The sequence below is a fragment of the Bemisia tabaci genome, chromosome 4, assembly GCF_918797505.1.
Source record: "Bemisia tabaci chromosome 4, PGI_BMITA_v3".
In the NCBI taxonomy this organism is placed as follows: Eukaryota; Metazoa; Arthropoda; class Insecta; order Hemiptera; family Aleyrodidae; genus Bemisia; species Bemisia tabaci.
In genome coordinates this window covers 14,677,845-14,695,211 of record NC_092796.1, presented here as the reverse complement: position 1 = coordinate 14,695,211, position 17,367 = coordinate 14,677,845, and the positions used below count along the sequence as shown (strand labels likewise).

Genomic DNA, 17,367 nt, shown 5'->3' with positions numbered 1-17,367 from the left:
ATCAGCTGCGCAACCTTGTGGCAAATCTCGTCCAAAGATCACTCAGAACCACCTTTGGGTACGGCACTTAAGGCGCGCAAGTCTTACACTGGTAAAAAAAACCTCTTGGTTCAAGAGTGCAGTTTCTTGTCGCCGGATTTAAGAGTCTTGAACTCTTGTTTCAAGCGGATTTTGCATTGATTCAATTCAAAATTCGCTTGACACAAGAGTCCAGACTCTTAAATCCGGCGACAAGAAATTGCACTCTTGAACCAAGAGGTTTTTTTTACCAGTGTCTGCGCAATTTGGCGACCTTTCGATCATCAAAGGAATCTTTTGATAGATGGTTACACCATCTTCGGTCGCCAACTTACGCAGACACTGGTAAAAAAAAACCTCTTGGTTCAAGAGTGCAGTTTCTAGTCGCCGGATTTAAGAGTCTCGAACTCTTGTTTCAAGCGGATTTTGCATTGATTCAATTCAAAATCCGCTTGAAACAAGAGTCCAGACTCTTAAATCCGGCGACAAGAAATTGCACTCTTGAACCAAGAGGTTTTTTTTTACCAGTGTCTGCGTAAGTCGGCGACCAAAGATGGTGTAACCATCTATCAAAAGATTCCTTTGATGATCGAAAGGTCGCCAAATTGCGCGTCTCAAGTGCCGTACCTTTATGGGGGCCCCGGAAGTTCCGCTGCAACAGCTACTTGCATCTCTCTGCCGTGGGGGTGCAACTACGACCAGTCACCGTCTGTTCCGGTTAAAGTGCGGGCCATGCGGTCTGTTCGCCGGTTGGGAGGACGGACGTCCTTCGACCACTTTGTCAGACGGCATTCTAGCAGTGGCGTACGGCGTGAATTGCGATGCATCGATTGTTCTGTCATTAAAACCTATGGTAAAGAATCGATTATCAGGGTGTTCGCTGCGAACACCCTGTTTATCGATCCTTTTCCATAGGTTTAAATGGCATAACAATCGATTTATCGCAAAGCACGCCACGCCACTGCATTCTACCGATCTAGCTAGGATGGAGTGCTCGAGGGAACGTCATGCGGGTCGTCTCCCCAACCCCGGTCGGACCGCGTGGCACGCGCTAGAAGGAGACGTCTGCGGACCCGCCCGACCGCCAACAACCCTGTCGTGGACGGCGGTCCTGCAGCAACCCTTGGTCGATGACCTTGGGTTAGCTTTCAATGCTTGTAAAAGCCGTGTCATCATTTTTACTGTGCCACGGAGAGTTATCCGCCACGGGAAAAACAAGTTCGGGTTCGCGACACAAGAGGGTAGGTAGAGGCGTTACGCTAGCACTTTTGCGTCTCGTAACTGCCGTTAAGGCAATTACGGAGCGCAAGAGAGGTAACGTAATGCTATCTTACCCCCACCTTGTGTTTCGGATCCGAATTTTTTTCCCCCGTGGCCGACTGACTTGACGGGGATGGTTAGCTTAGGGTAGGTTAGAGTGGGCAACGTAGAGGGCTGGGGGGTTTGGTGGGTGTGGGGCGTAGGGTGGAATTAGGGGGGAGGTTAGGAGGGATAAGGGGTGGGCACGGGTGGGCTCAGTTTTTTCTTTTACAGGATTTAGTTTTAGTTAACTCTGGGTAGGGAATAGTCTGGGCAAATAAGTTGGACATATAAAAAATTCGGACATTTTCAAGGGAACGTTCCCATTGTGTCCACACTGAGTCTTTACCTAGCGGCCGGACCTTCGTCATCGTGGCCTACTGGTAGACATAAATTGCCAACCAATTATTTTATCCTTTGTAATTTTTTCCTTTATTTAAAAGGATTTGGATTCAGCTTGCAATTCTGATGAAACATGTAAATAGTTGTAGGTAGGTTTAATGGTAAGTTATTTTATCGCAAAATGTTCGAATTCCCTCAGCGCGTTTTGTGATATGATAACTTACTATTACTCTTACCTACAATTATTTACATTTTTCATCAGGATTGCAAGCTGAATCCTAATCCGTTGAAATGAAGGACAAATTCACAAACGATAAAAAAAAATTGGTTGGCATTTTTTGTCTACCAGTAGGCCACGATGGCAAAGGTCCGGCCGAAAGGTGAAGGCTCTTTGTAGACACAATGGGAACAATATCCCGGTGAGCTTTTGGGATCCGAAGTTGCAATGCTCGGTTCGCCTGAAAATGTCCGAATTATCACTCTGTCCAACTTATTTGCCCACAGGAGGGCGGGCTGTAATGGAGCCTTTGCATATGTAGGGGATTTGCGATTTAAGTACATTATCCTGCATAAAATTTTGCGAGAAATACGATGATGCCACTGGTTTTCTCCAAAACAAACTCCAAAACTCAGCAAAATCTCTTAGAGTTCAGGCCGTAAAGAGAGGAATAACAACCCACGCTACGCTGAGAGTCCACCTCTATACCTAATCAACCTCTCCATCAAAGATAGGGAGCAAATACATTGGCAGGGTTGCCACTTTGTGTGGGGACTCCAAAACTGAGAGCACAGCAACCCTGTTAATGTATTTGCTCTTATCTTTGCATGGAGAGTTTCACTAGGTATAGATGTAGACTCTCAGCGTAGCGTGGGATATCCCCTTCTTTACGGCCTCAACTTTAAGAGCTTTTACTGAGTTTTAGAGGAAACCAGTAGCATCATCTTACTTCTCGCGAAATTTTACATAGGTATCAGTTCTTCAATCGCAAATTCTTGACACACGCAAGAGCTCCATTATTTCGGGCCGGGCTTGAGGTCATGGGAAATAGAATGGGAGTAGGTGGGTTTAGTTTAGGTTAGGCTTAGGTTTAGGTTAAGCTTAGGGTTAGGCAAAGAGAAAATAAAAGCCCGCATTGAATAGGGAAAGTTCGTAATCGCCTGGTCTTCCCGCGTTTGTTTTTCAGCCAATCAGACTCCCGACCACCAATTTTGGATTCCTTATGAAAAATAACATGGGGAATCAAAACCATACATTTTCCCCCGAATTCAGCCGATTTTTCGAGAAAAAGATGTCCATGACTGACTTCTCGGGGATATCACACATTCCACTTTCTCCTGTAAACACCTAAGATCTTGGGTTTTGCTGTTCTTAGGAAAAAGTTGAATGTATCATAATGAATCAATAGAAACGCCGAATCCTCGAGAAGTCAGCCATGGACATCTTTTTCTCGAAAAATCGGCTGAATTCGGGGGAAAATGTTTGGTTTCGCTTCCTCATAATATTTTCCATAAGGAATCCAAAATTGGTCGTCGGGAGTCTGATTGGCTGAAAAACAAACGCGGGAAGACAATGCGATCACGAACTTTCCCCATACAACGCAAGCTCTTATTTTCTCTTTGGGGTTAGGGTTCTCTTAGATTCAGTTGTGAGTTGTGCGGGTGAGTGTGCGTGCGTGTGATTGTGTGAAGATGAGTTCGTGAGCGTGTGATTGTTTGAATCAAACCCATATTTTCTCTTTGATGTTTGGGTTCTTCTAGATTTTGAATCAAACCCATATTTTCTCTTTGATGTTTGGGTTCTCTTAGAATTAGTTGTGAGTTGTGCGAGTGAGTGTGCGTGCGTTTAAGTGAGGGTGAGTGTGCGTGCGAGTGAGGGTGCGTGCGCGTGCGTCTTAAGTAGAAGCATGCATCCTTCATTTAACCTCTTCTTCTCTATCTTGTCGTGACCATTTGTGTTCTGTTTGTTCCTTAGTTTTCCCTCTTCACCTGCAATCATTTTTTTTTTTTTTTTATCATTTTAAGCACCTCTTTTACTGCGGAAATCTTGAGTGAATAGTAGTGGTTCCGCCGCCAAATTGTCAAATGGACAAACTATCGGGAGGGAACGTCGGAAAATTATGTAGATTTTCGTTTATAACGTTAAGGCGTTTCCAATTTTGGCACAGGTTGATACCTCATCTTTACTTCTCATGGAAGATAATTTACCTGGAATTGTTCCTTTTTACTTCAGAAGAGGAGCCTACTAAGATATTCCGTTAGGTCTGACAACTGCATCGAATTTTGTTCTTCGAAAACAATTTTGAAGACTGTTTCTGCCAATAACGTAAGCGTATCGTCATCAAAGTAGTTCTTTGAGTTTAGTTGAGAGCATGGAGCTAATTTGTTTTTTTGCGAAACAAGTTCAGTCAAACCCACTTAAAAATGAGACAGAAATTTTAGAAGACTTGGTAGCTACTTCAACGTTTAGATGAGTCTGAAAATGAGTTCAGATGTATGCTTGTACAATGTACATGTTGTTTATGATAAGCGTGCCGATTCATGAGTCCAGTCAAAAGTAAACATATGAGTGAAGACGGAAGTAAACATAATGCGTTTTTCGTTTGTTATCATTTATTAATTTTTTGTTTTATTCAAGAGACACGAGAGGAGAATGTAAACGCATTCGACAGAAACTGCAGCAACTAGTGACAAAATTGTGTAATATTCATAATTAAAAAACTTTAAAATTCAGATTAATTAGTCAAGTCGAATGTAGTTCCTAAATTTCATTTTGCAAATGAGCAAAATGAGAAAAGAATTCACAAGGCTTCTGAAGTAAAAACTGGACCGTTCAGTAACGGGCCTTTACTCTATTTACATTCTGAACCCGATTCTGAGCATGTAGTTTCATGAGTTGAGACGACTGCACTTTGTAATGAGATGAAATCAATTACTAGTTGATCCATGAACAAAGCCAATAGTGAAGACCTTCTGTATTTTTAATGTTTCTTTGACGAGAGGAATCGGAGTATTAAACATAGGTACGCACATTGAGTAAATTTCTCGCTACTCCTTATCGAAAGATACTAGCATTCAGGTTTATGAGTTAAGTAGGAAATACTTCTTTAAATTTTATTTTGCTTGTAAGAACAATTTGCGAAGGTCAGATGTTCCTCAAAAAATGGGAATTTTAACGTTCAATGACTAAAGAATACGCTATTCACTATGTAAACCCGATTTTATCAGTATGCAGATGAATGAGTTGAGCCGATAGCACTTACAATCAGTAGATTTTTTAGTTACGTCAAGAGAACTTAGTTTTATGAGTGGAACGGAATTGCTTGCGACTCTTAATAGAAACACACTCGCATTTAAATCTATAAATTGAGTGGAAAATATGTTCAAATTTACTTCACTGATGGTGATAGAAATTAGAGAATAGTCGAAGTTTTTCAAATGAAAGTAGTTCCGTTCAGTGAAAATTCATGAAAATTCACGCTATTCATGGTCTTTACCCGATATTATCAGCATGTAAATAAATAAGTTGAGCCGACAGCACTTACAATTCTAGTACTTTTTTGAGTTGAGACATGAGTACTGCGGAGATCTATGAGTAAAGCCGAGAGAACCTTTTGCTTTTTTTGTGATGAGAGAGATTGGAGACGAATAATTTGTCACGCGTTTCAAAATCTAGACCTATACTTTTATCCGAATGAAGATTAATTAGTTAGAACGACAGCACTTACACCTTGAGTTGAGACAAGATAACTTCGGAGATCTATGAGTTGAGCCGAAAGCACCTTTTGTTTTTATTTTATTTTATTTTTTTTTTGTGATGAGAAAAATTTGAGAAGAAAAATTGTTTCTGCGTTTCAAAACTTAGACCCGAATCTTTACCCGATATTATCAGCATGTAAATAAATAAGTTGAGCCGACAGCACTTACAATTCTAGTACTTTTTTGAGTTGAGACGTGAGTATTGCGGAGATCTATGAGTCAAGCCGAGAGAACCTTTTGCTTTTTTTGTGATGAGAGAAATCGGAGACGAATAATTAATTTGTCATGCGTTTCAAAATCTAGACCCGCTTTTATCCGAATGTAGATAAATTAGTTGAAACGACAGCACTTACACCTTGAGTTGAGACAAGATAATTTCGGAGATCTATAATTTGAGTTGAGAGTACCTTTTGTTTGTTTGTTTTGTTTTGTTTGGTTTTTTTTTTTTGTTTTTTTGTGATGAGAGACATTGGAGAAGAATAATTATCCGAGGTTAAAAGCTGTACGGCTTAACATGTAGTAATTAAATTGCTCCGCTGCTCCTCATGAAAATACCTAAGCATTTAGATCTATAAATAATTGAGCCGAAAACATTTTTGAAATATTATTTTAGTGGCGAGAGAAATTGGAGAAATGTCTTATTATTCAAATTAAAATCGGACCAGTGACAAAATAATACGTATTCCAAAATATTTATCCAAATGTAGATGAATTAGTTAAAATGACAGCGCTTACATTTGATAATGGAAACATTCATTTAAATTTTTTGACGTCAAGCGTCTAGAAATATGTAGCATTAAGTTGACAACAATGCATCTACGTTAAGACTGTTGAGCCACGTGACGAATGGTAGTCTCACGAAACATTTTTCGGGAAGTAATCTATCGCTGCATTTGTGCCCACCGACATAAGCAAGGATTTGAAAGAAGTCTCTATGAAGTGTCATGCATGCGTGTATTCTTTGAGTAAATTGGTCGTTTATACAAAATCATCGATCATTTTCTCTTTTATTTTATTTTATTTTTTTGCTTTGTGTAACTACATAAATTGTACACACCTAACATGGGCAGAATTTAAATCAGAACAGTAAATTAGTACATTTTGTGCACCTCACAGTAAACCTGTGCACATTCCCATACTATTTATCTTTAATATCTCATATCTTCTCATGGCCAAGTTTTTTAGTTCAGGCTTCGTGACAGTGTTGCGAGTGCTTTCAGCGTGGCGTCGGGCAATTGGATAACCCTCTCCTGGTACGTACTTAAAATTATATTTTCAATTTGTTGTTTTTTGATTCGATCAATATTCACTTTCCTCAATCGAATTTCACAGCGTATAGCTGAAATTTAATTCGAATTCCGCAAGTTAGCGTTGCGTTAGTATCAAGGAATCTGTGTCGATAAATATATTTTAATTTCGCATCTGAGTACTTACCTAATGCTGAGATTTATTCCAAAATTCATATTACTTTTAGAATAGAGCTCAATATTAGGTAAGCGCTACAAAGGCAAAATTAACAAATACTCAATCAAATATCGGAGAGTACAAAATTCAAATTATAAGTTATCAAGAAATTATCTTGAATTGATTTTATTTTCCGTGATACTGATAGTGCGTAGTTGCCGCAATAATGCGGTGATTAACGCGTAATTTCTCTTTTCCCTCTAAACAAATTCTGGAAAAGTCGTGCATTTCTCACTATACCGAGATGAAAAGCGCGTAATTGTCTAGGATTTTACGAATCCGCTGGGAATATTGCGTACTTTTCGGGATGTTGAGATGGAATTTGCGTAACTCCTCACTTTTTAAAAGGCAGAAATGAATTGAGTAACTATTCGGACGCCGGAGTGTACATACACTGGAAAAGAAACACATTGGATCTAGAGTCCAGACTCTTGAAAACATTGTTAAGAAAAAGGACTCTTGATTCAATCAGATTTAAGCTTAAGTCAAAAGGAAATCCGCTCAAATTAAGAGGCTTGGTTCTTGATTTCAGCTTAAATCTGATTGAATCAAGAGTATTCTTTCTTGTCGATGTTTTTAAGAGTCTGGACTCTAGATCCAATGTGTTTTTTTTCAGTGTAAGGGTAATAAGGACGAAAGATGTACGCAATTATAGAAAATAACTCTCACAGCTTAAAAAATCTGTGTAGAACTTCATGGGTAAAATTCCAAAAGCACAAATTTGACGTAAATACATTTTTTTTGTTGAGAATTTTATGTTTTTGCGTATCTCATATTCCTGACATTCTAACATTAGGCTCGCGTATCTAAAAATCGTGTATCTTTCGCAATATTGAGGTGAAAACAGTGTTTGAAACACACGCCGGCCAAACAGCGATTTGCCGGTAAGAAATCGCCTTTGGCCGCTAAACAATTTAACCGCTAAGAAAATCGTTGTTTAACTCCGTTTTTGGGATTTTTCGGCGCATTCTGCAAGGTGTTGTCAGTCGTGTTATCAATTCTTCCTCTCCGTCTGCGTCAAGCATCGTGACACATCGGGTCTTGTCTTAACATTACTGTTCAATAGGGTATTTCTGACTCGATGCATTTCGAAAGGACAGTTAAAGGACAATTTCTCATTCTGGTCCCTAAGAAAAAAAGTTGCAGGCCAGATGACTGCTAAGACTTCATGCCGAGTTTCAAGCTCTACTGGGTGAAAATTGTGCGACCCCATATATTTTTCATCAACCGCTGAGGATTCGCGTGTATGCCGCGAAAATTAGGAGAATTAGCGTAATTGTTGATGTTCTTACGGAACTGCTGGAAAATCGCGTGGTTGCCGCCAGATACTATCGAATATTACTGTGTAATTTCTCATTTTCTCAAGGAAATCTTCGGAAAAATCGCAAAAATGTCAGTAACAACAACATATTTAGGTGAGCTTTCTTTCTGCTAAAAATTCCAAAATTTCCGATCAACGTTAGGTGGTGTAACACAGGAAAACTTACTGTTTGAACCGAAGCCAGTATCGAAATTAATTGACGAGACACGAAATAGCTATCTTGCTGACTGATAAAGAGGGATACTCTCTGAAGACTCGCCCTTGATTTAAAAAGGATTGAACGGATCTAAAAGGGTAGAGATTTCTAGGCCACGGTTTTTAACCCGTTATTTCGCTGCAACCCCACCCTCATTTTGTCATTGATCTGATCTTTTTCTGCCCTATTTTATCCTTGAATGTTATTTTTTCTGTTTCAGGAGTGCATGTCGCCAGCTGTTAATCGGTATGTGTAGTCATAATATTTATGCTTGCATTTTCAAAATGATGAGTAAATCTCTTACAGCTGTCTGTTAATTTAAAAGAAAAATTGTGGTCCTGCAGTTAAATGTGGAAACTACGCTTGCAACTATTCGAACTCTGGAGTAGTTATGTAGTATCACGCGAAAATGAAGGCAGATCTTGGCTTTTGCCTGTCTCAGATTAATGACGCTTATGAATGCCGTGATGCTTAGATTATGAACACGTACTCTTTTGTGTTTTTATCAAACCGCTAGGCAAAACTGCGTATTTGCCACGATGTTAAGATGAGAATAGCTTTTATGATTTTACAAAACCGCTGGAACAAGTATGTATTTTGCGCGATATTCAGATGAAAAACGCGTAGCTCTTCGCTCCTATTAAAATACCGTTGGTTAGGTACATCGCGTATTTGCCGCTACCTAGAGGAGGGACGCGTAATTTTTCCCGTAATCCAAAATTGCTGGAAAAATCTATTATTCTTTGCGATATTGAGATGAAAAACGCGTAACCTCTCACCGTTTTAAAAAATCGCGCACTTTTTTTACTGTAAAGGATAACTTGAGTTAAAATTTTTTATGAACAACACTGGTCATAACAGACACCAAGCGCCAATATTCAAAATCCGAAGTAGGATTGCTTTATCGCGCGGAAATGAAGGAAAACCACAGTTTTTACTAAATCGCTGTGCGATTTCCATCTGTGTGGAAATATGCGTAGGAAAATAACTCAAAAATTCCACCCTGTGACTTGTCATCCGAGACACGTTGCTAGAGATCACGACATGATTTTCCATGTTTTTCATGATTTTCCGACTACTTGCATGCATTGCATGTGTTTTCCATGTGCTTACACCCGTGGTTGAATAGTTGTATCATTACGCCTGCCGTGAATGCGTTCAAATATCCATTCCTGCACGCGAGAAAAAGCGTATTTATCTCCGATTGCAACGTTACAGACCTCAATTAATGTCTTATTTTTAATCATTCCTGTCTCGAGAGGCAAATGCAATTTTTCCAAAGAATTTCCGTGGATTTTCTTCAACGCCGGAAATTTTGACGCAATATTTTCGCTCGTTTCATAGCTCATTACACGTACGTTTTAACGGCTCGCCAGCCAAGGTAATGCACCGGACGGGACGGAGGTAACTGTTACAGCGTGGCGCGCCTTCAGTCCAGGTGGCAGCAACATGCTTACACCCGTGGTCGAATAGTTGTATCATTACGCCTACCGCGAATGAGTTCACATATCCATTCCTGCACGCGAGGAAAAGCGCATTTATCTCCGATTGCAACGATACAGACCTCAATTAATGTCATATTTTTAATTATTCCTGTGACGAAAGGCAATTACAGTTATTCCAAATAATTTCCGCGGATTTTCTTGAATCGCCGGAATTTTTGACGCAATGTTTTCGCTCGTTTCATAGCTCATTACACATTCATTTTAGTGGCTCGCCAGCCAAGGTAATACACCGGACAGGACGGGATTAATTGTTGGAGTGTGGCGCGCCTTCAATCCAGCTGGCGGCAACATGCTTACACCCGTGGTCGAATAGTTGTATCATTACACCTGCCGCGAATGAGTTCAAATATCTATTCCTGCACGCGAGACAAAGCGTATTTATCTCCGATTGCAACGTTACGGACCTCAATTAATGTCTTATTTTTAATCATTCCTGCCACGAAAGGCAAATACAGTTTTTCGAAAGAATTTCCGCGGATTTTCTTCAATCGCCGGAAAGAGGGTTATTCATATAGGCGAAAAATGTACCCAGCCCGGAATGTACGAAACTTTGTGAGCTAATAGTACTAGTTGAGAGAGGCTTATCCCTAGCTCCGTTTTTGCAGGAACTCCAGGGAAACAGCGTTGCCATTTTTTAAAGTCGTAACCTTCAAACACCCATAACTTTCGCAGAAATGCAGTTACAGAGCTCGTATTTATACCAAAAGATGCAAAAAATTACGTTCTATCGACCAATGCCAAACAAATTTTAATTTGACTCCATTGTTGCCACGTTTTGGCCATTTTTTTAATTTTCGTAATTATTTAAAATCACGTTACCGCCTAAAAAAGTGTTTGCGGTTGGTGGGGATTGAATAAAAACCTGTCGGAATTATTGTTCGTTCGATTCCGCATCCATCGATATATTATACTTTTCTGAGAGACTTAGGGAACACGAGTTATAGCGATTTGAAAATTCGGCAACACGCCCTATACCCCGATATTGACGCTCGTTTAGGTACGTTTCGCAACTCCGTGTTAAAGCAAAACGCCTAGAACAAACAAAATTCGAAAAGTCAGTTCATGTTTTGCGCTTTTTTGAAACTTTCACATGATTTTTAGGAATTCAAGGAGCGGCGGTGTTGCCGGTTTTCAATGAAAACCACCGCTGCCATCACAATTTAAAGTAGTACTCATTTAATCTTATCCAGCTACATTTGCTAACCTAAACTGACCATTTGCGACATGGTGTTGACAACATTGCCTAATTTCCGTCGGAATTCGCGTAGAGGCGGGGTTGCCAGTTTTCATGGAAACCGCCACCGCAATCACAAAAAAAATGTATTACTTATTTAATCACGTTCAGCCTTATTCTGTAGTTGGAATTGTTTATTTATCGGATCGATGGTTTCTTCTATCCCTCTACAACGGCAGTGGTGACCGACAGTAATGAGATATCGAAATTTAAAGCTACCGAATCACTCAAGCGGTCCGATGAGTAGTTTTGGCGAGGGGCCTAGATCCATTGCTCTTGATCTCTATACAATATCGATATCTCGGTACTGTCAGGCACCGCTGCCGTTGCAGAGAGATAGATGAAACCATCGATTCGATAAATAAACAATTCCAACTACAGAATAAGGCTGAACGTGATTAAATAAGTAATACATTTTTTTTTGTGATTGCGGTGGCGGTTTCCATGAAAACTGGCAACCCCGCCTCTACGCAAATTCCGACGGAAATTAGGCAATGTTGTCAACACCACGTCGCAAATGGTCAGTTTAGGTTAGCAAATGTAGCTGGATAAGATTAAATGAGTACTACTTTAAATTGTGGTGGCAGCGGTGGTTTTCATTGAAAACCGGCAACACCGCCGCTCCTTGAATTCCTAAAAATCATGTGAAAGTTTCAAAAAAGCGCAAAACATGAACTGACTTTTCGAATTTTGTTTGTTCTAGGCGTTTTGCTTTAACACGGAGTTGCGAAACGTACCTAAACGAGCGTCAATATCGGGGTATAGGGCGTGTTGCCGAATTTTCAAATCGCTATAACTCGTGTTCCCTAAGTCTCTCAGAAAAGTATAATATATCGATGGATGCGGAATCGAACGAACAATAATTCCGACAGGTTTTTATTCAATCCCCACCAACCGCAAACACTTTTTTAGGCGGTAACGTGATTTTAAATAATTACGAAAATTAAAAAAATGGCCAAAACGTGGCAACAATGGAGTCAAATTAAAATTTGTTTGGCATTGGTCGATAGAACGTAATTTTTTGCATCTTTTGGTATAAATACGAGCTCTGTAACTGCATTTCTGCGAAAGTTATGGGTGTTTGAAGGTTACGACTTTAAAAAATGGCAACGCTGTTTCCCTGGGGTTCCTGCAAAAACGGAGCTAGGGATAAGCCTCTCTCAACTAGTACTATCAGCTCACAAAGTTTCGTACATTCCGGGCTGGGTACATTTTTCGCCTATATGAATAACCCTCTTTTGACTTAATACTTTCGCTCGTTTCATACTTCATTTTTAAATAATAAATGTAACTAAACCCAATCCGAGATTCTGAATCGTTACAATTCAGGTATACTCCTTCACTCAAATGGTGGTAGAATGGGACATTGAATCATGGATAATGACGGCTAGTTATACCTATGCGGCGATTTTAGCGGCGCTCCAGCGAGGGAGATCATACGGGACGGGACCGGAGTCATTGTTGGAGTGTGGCGCGCCTTCAATCCAGCTGGCAGCAGCATGCGTACACCCGTGGTCGAATAGTAGTATCATTACGCCTGCCGCGAATGAGTTCTAATTTCCATTCCTGCATAAGAGAAAAAGCGTATTTATCACCGATTGCAACGTTATAGACCTCAATTAATGTCTTTTTTTTTAATCATTCCTGTCACGAAAGGCAAATACAGTTTCTCCAAAGAATATCCGCGGATTTTCTTTAATCGCCGGAAATTTTGACGCATGATTTTCGCTCGATTCATACCTTATTACACATATATTTTAGCGGCTCGCCAGCCAAGGTATTGCACTGGACGGGACTCGAGTCATTGTTGGAGTATAGCGCGCCTTCAATCCAGCTGGCAGCAACATGCTTACACCCGTGGTCGAGTATTTGTATCATTACGCTTGCCGTGAATGAGTTCAAATATCCATTCCTGCACGCGGGAAAAGCGTATTTATCTCCGATTGCAACATTACGGACCTCCAATAATGTTTTATTTTTAATCATTTCCGTCGCGAAAGGCAAATACAGTTTTTCCAAAGAATTTCCTTGGATTTTCTTTAATCGCCGGAAATGTTGACTCAAAATTTTCTCTCGTTCCATACCTGAATACACATATATTTTACAGGGTTGCCACGGTCAGGGAATTGAGAGAAATCCTTGAAAAGTCAGGGGGAAAAACGTGCTTTGGAAATCCTGGAAAAGTCAGGGAATATGACCAAAAACAGCTAAAAGTCAGGGAAACATTACAATTTTCACGAGTTTCTTAAAATCTTTTTTTTTCGGTTTTGAACGCAGTATAAATTGCGATGAAGTGACATATCTCGCGATGCATTCAAGAGTTAAATTATGCAGCCGTATTTGGTCGCAAACGCAACAGCAACGCAAATTAGAATGCCCAGTTTTTGTGTGTATTTTTGAAATTTTAACTACTACCGATGACTAACCACTAACCGTTTAATTTTCTTCTTTAAAGTTATTCGAGTGGCTAGGATTATTGCAAACGCAAAGCATCAACGTTCTTGAAAAATAAACCATTTGTAGCTCACTTAAAAAATAGGTGTTCGAAAAATCCTGGGAAGGGAGAGATAAATAGAGAAACGAACACCAGGGAAGACCCTTTTTTTAGAGTGTTTGTTCAAAAGAACAATCGTTCAAAAGTTTTCATTTCTAAAACAATTATTGGGTTGCTTAAGAAAATCAAAAGCATCAAAATTAAAAGAAAAAGTTAACAACCCTTTCTGTATTTCCAAATGTTCTACAATTAATTTCTGACTCCTTAGCTTAAGCGCGTTTCAAATGAGACTCTATATTAGTGCGATGGTAGCTAGGAAGGTGTTTTGGCTGTGCGATCATGGCGCGCGTTCTCAAACGTCAGGGAATTTCTCCATTTTTCGTCAGGGAAAACCTGGAAAAGTCAGGGAAAATCATTTCCAAATTTTTGTGGCAACCCTGTATTGGGTGAAAATTGTGCGATCCCATATATTTTCCATCGACCGCTGAGGATTCGCGTGTATGCCGCGAAAATTAGGAGAATTAGCGTAATTGTTGATGTTCTTACGGAACTGCTGGAAAATCGCGTGGTTGCCGCCAGATACTATCGAATATTCCTGTGTAATTTCTCATTTTCATAAGAAAATCTTTGGAAAAATCGCAATAATGTCAGTAACAACGACATATTTAGGTCAGCTTTCTTTTTGCTTTAAAATTCCAGATTTTCCGATCAACGTTAGGTGGTGTAACACAGGAAAACTTACTGTTTGAACCGAAGCCAGTATCGAAATTAATTGACGAGACACGAAAATAGCTATCTTGGTGACTGATACAGAGGCGAAGACTCGCCCTTGATTTAAAAAAGATTGAACGGATCTAAAAGGGTAGAGATTTCTAGGCCACGGTTTTTAACTCGTTACTTCGCTGCAACCCCACCCTCATTTTGTCATTGATCTGATCTTTTTCTGCCCTATTTTATCCTTGAATGTTATTTTCTCTGTTTCAGGAGTGCATGTCGCCAGCAATCGGTATGTATCCATAATATTCATTCTTGAATCTCCAAAATGATGAGTTAATCTCTAACAGCTGTCCGTTCATCTAAAAGAAAAATGGTGGTCCTGTAGTGAAATGTGGAAACTACGCTCGCAACTATTCGAACTCTGGAGTAGGCGTGTGGTATCACGCAATCAAAATGAAGGCAGATCTTGGCTTTTGCCTGTCTCCGATCACTGACGCTTATGAATGCCGTGATGCTCAGATTATGAACACGTACTCTTTTGTGTTTTTATCAAACCGCTCGGCAAAACTGCATATTTGCCGCGATGTTAAGATGAGAATAGCTTTTATGATTTTACAAAACCGCTGGAACAAGCGTGTATTTTGCGCGATATTCAGATGAATAAGCTTGCTTGAAAAAGAACACGAAGAGCCATGCCCAATATTGCCTGATTTTGGGCCCTTCAAATTGGGGTCCCTTCGAGGTTGTTTTCATCCTTTGGATGACCCCATACTGCCTATACGTGCACTGAAATTTAAGATTGAATATACGAACCGTTTTCTCGGTATTGAAGGAGGGAACTAAGTCCCCGATTATCGTTCATTTCTGAGGGTATTTTAATGTCTATATTCGACCGTGACATGTTACTCGATCCAGATATCGAAGCGTGGTTTGCAGCGATTATTCCAGATATTTCTGGGTACAAGTTTTTACATCTTTCTCGTACGTCTACCTGGTTATTCCCGATGGGGGGGGGGGGGGGGGGTAGGCTAACTGCAGGTTGCCATATTATCACCGCTTAATAATGACGACTAGTTTAAGTTCATAATGACGAGAATTTGATACCTTGGTCGTTAACCGGTCGACTGGGATGAAACTTAGAGTGCCTGGGTTTTTTGGCACGGAAAGAACAAATCTGACATTAAATGCAAAAATATTGTGCTATTTTAAATCTGGCTGCCATTAAAATGGCGGAAAGGGCCTCATCTTGAAAATAGTGCAATATTTTTGCATTTTGCCGTTAGATTCGCTCTTTTAAGAAACCAAGATGATAACTTCCCGCCTTGTTAAGGCTGCCATATTGAAAATAGTGCAATACTTTTGCATTCCGATGTCAGATTCCTTCCCTTCGTGCCAAAAAGCCCTTAACACCAAGTTTGATCCAAGTCGGCCGGTTAACAACCAAGATTACTATGTCTCCTGTCAGAAAAAAAAACAACGAAAAACACCCGGAATTTTGATGTCATCAGGAAAATATCACGAAATGCGGTCACGGATCAGGAAACTCCAAATTTAACCTACATGGAGTGTAGCATACACAAAAGTAAAACACTTGATTCCATGCATCCAAATATTTTGGTCCGTGAGGTCTAACGAGTGTCAATTTATTCGCGGTCTTAATCTAAAAAATTTTATTTAAAATTCCAGGAAAAATAAGGAATACATAAAAAAATCTGCAATGAAATAGTCGACATCCCGTAAAATTCTTTTCATATCTTTTTCTTTTAAACTAAAAGAAATTAAACACGGTCTAAGTTTCTGAGTCGATGCAATTAAGATGCATATTTTTTCTTAAATTAAAATTAAAACGGGGCTGATAGGCAAAAATAGTGACCGTAATTATCTCAGATTGTAACGCTGTACACCGCCTCTCATGTTCGATTATAAATTCATTTCTTTTAAAAGCTACACACTGGCATCTGAAAAGCTTCCAGGAATATACCTAAACGATTTCAAACAAAATCACAGAATATTTCGATACAGAATTTTCATTCGTTTCTTCTCCTTTTTTCTTTTCTTTTCTTATTTTAACTGAAAAAATAAAATACAATCTGAGTTTTTGAATGGTTGCGATCAAGATATATAATTTGCTTCCAATTTTTGTAAAAACGGGGCAGAAAGTCAAGAATGACGAGGCATAGCGGAGTCTCAATTTTGCGGCGATTTTAGTGTCGCGTCGGCCAGGAAAGAAAGGAAGTTAAGGAAGTAAAGGAAACGCGGTCGAATCATCTGCGTAGTGTGACGCGCCTTCAATCCGGCTAGCGGCAACATGGGTACACCCGTGGTCGAATAGTTATCTCGTTGCGACAGCCGTAAATGAATTCGAATATTTACCGCTCGCGCGAGAAAAAGCGTATTTATCTCCGATTGCAACGTTGCACATCTTTACTTCTGTTTAATTTTTAAAGACATCTTTTTGAAAAGCCACTCACAGGTTTTTCTGAAAAGTTTCCTGGGATTTTCTCGATGGTTTTCAGTTAAATCACGGAGAACATCGACGCGATATTTCCATTCGTTTTATATCTGTTATTTTCTTTTTTTCTGGAAACAATAAAACACTGTCCGAGTTTTTGAATCGTTGTTAATTGAATCAGTGAGTTCGAAAACACACCAACTCGAAGAAAAAAAATTGTTCAGGAAATACCTAAAACTGCGCAGCGGGCGAAGAAGTTAGTTTAAGAAAAAGCTTTTTGGTGCCAAAGGACAAGTATCTTAGAGACTTTGTACAGCACCAAGTTGAAATCGATACATCATGTTTGATGACAGAGAATTAAGCGTTTAAAAATTTCCGAGTTGGTGTGTTTTCGTTCTCATAGACTTTCAGACACTGATTTTTCATAGTCTGCCCTGAAAAATTTACATGTTTTGACCTGAATAACGCTTGAATATTTTTATAGCTTGTTGGTACAAGGTAAACTGAACCGAAAAAAGAAAACCGCAAGATCGGATGGTCACCCGTTTCCCTTGAAATGACCAAAAATT

At 39.6% G+C, this 17,367-nt stretch overlaps 1 protein-coding gene across 6 annotated transcripts in view; it reads left to right on the top strand.

Annotated features, from left to right (window-relative positions):
• The window catches only part of LOC109034364 (protein O-mannosyl-transferase TMTC2), a 317,481-nt gene that overhangs the window by 18,593 nt on the left and 281,521 nt on the right, over nucleotides 1-17,367 (top strand). For 2 of the 6 annotated variants that reach the window (XM_072299402.1, XM_072299400.1), the window contains exons 2-3: nucleotides 6,601-6,668; nucleotides 14,614-14,635. The gene's annotated coding sequence lies outside the window, so the exon portion shown is untranslated. Of the gene's footprint in view, nucleotides 1-5,882; nucleotides 6,669-8,616; nucleotides 8,643-14,613; nucleotides 14,636-17,367 lie in introns of those variants that run through there. The other 4 variants (XM_072299404.1, XM_072299403.1, XM_072299399.1 and 1 more) reach the window with 4 other exon arrangements.